We start from the raw sequence: 1,004 nt of genomic DNA on the forward strand, positions 1-1,004 counted from the left end.
CAGAGAAATGAGTGGACAAACGAGTGCAAAACAAACAAACGCCCAAACACAAGCTGGGCAACCGAACAAACAGATGGTCGAAAGTGCAGGAAGACGCTCGCTGCCCAAGTAGCAAAAGGGACCTTTAGCACCGAGAGTTTTCAGGACGGCGACGGCGCCCGGAAGTGAAGTTTTATTTCCGTTTGACGTCGTACATTTGGCGCGAAGTCGTCTAGGCTCTGCGCCGACCTCAAAAGGCTTCTTTTCACGGTGTGTAGAAAACGTGAGTAGATATGAGTCTTTCGTCCGCTTATACTCGTTTTTTTCCCGGCCTTTTAGTTTTCGCAACTTAAGAGAATATCTTCTCGTAATTTACTTGAATAGCTTTTGGCATAAAACGTATTTTATTCATCGCATTTTAAAAGGACACTGTACGTAGACGCAGACTGAACACGGCGGCATCTGATGATCAAGCTGCGAAAATCCAAGTGAGTAAATTACGCTACTTGGTCAAGGTTTTAGCTGCTTTGATTCTTTATTCTTATCAAAATTATGCATTATGTTTTACCTATCGTTTCCCGTTGTTTCACTCTAGGCTGATGGGGTGGAGCGAAGAACATGATGTGCTTTTTCTGAGAGAAATGCTAGCAAGAAATATTTTTGGACCAAAGAAAGGAAGTTCCACTCGTGGACTGGCTTGGGAAGCGATAGTCGACAGTGTGAATGAAATCCACTCTCCAAAATTCCAGCTGAAGGATAAAAAAAAGCTGTACGAGAGCGGTGGAACCTTCTGCGAAAAAAGTTCAGCAAAAAGATGAGCGAGGTAGAGAAGGTAAGTGGGATTTCTGTAGAAGAGTTAACGGAGAAGGAATCACTGATCGAGGAGTTAGTCGAGAGAGAAGATTCCATACAAGCTAAGGCTAAATAGGCATCGAATCAGCAACTCAAGGACAACGAAACTGCAGAAGATATCAGGGAAAAAAGTGATGGAGAGCCTTAAATGGACCAAGAAACGCAATTCAGAC

This window comes from Orbicella franksi, chromosome 14 (assembly GCF_964199315.1).
Source record: "Orbicella franksi chromosome 14, jaOrbFran1.1, whole genome shotgun sequence".
In the NCBI taxonomy this organism is placed as follows: Eukaryota; Metazoa; Cnidaria; class Anthozoa; order Scleractinia; family Merulinidae; genus Orbicella; species Orbicella franksi.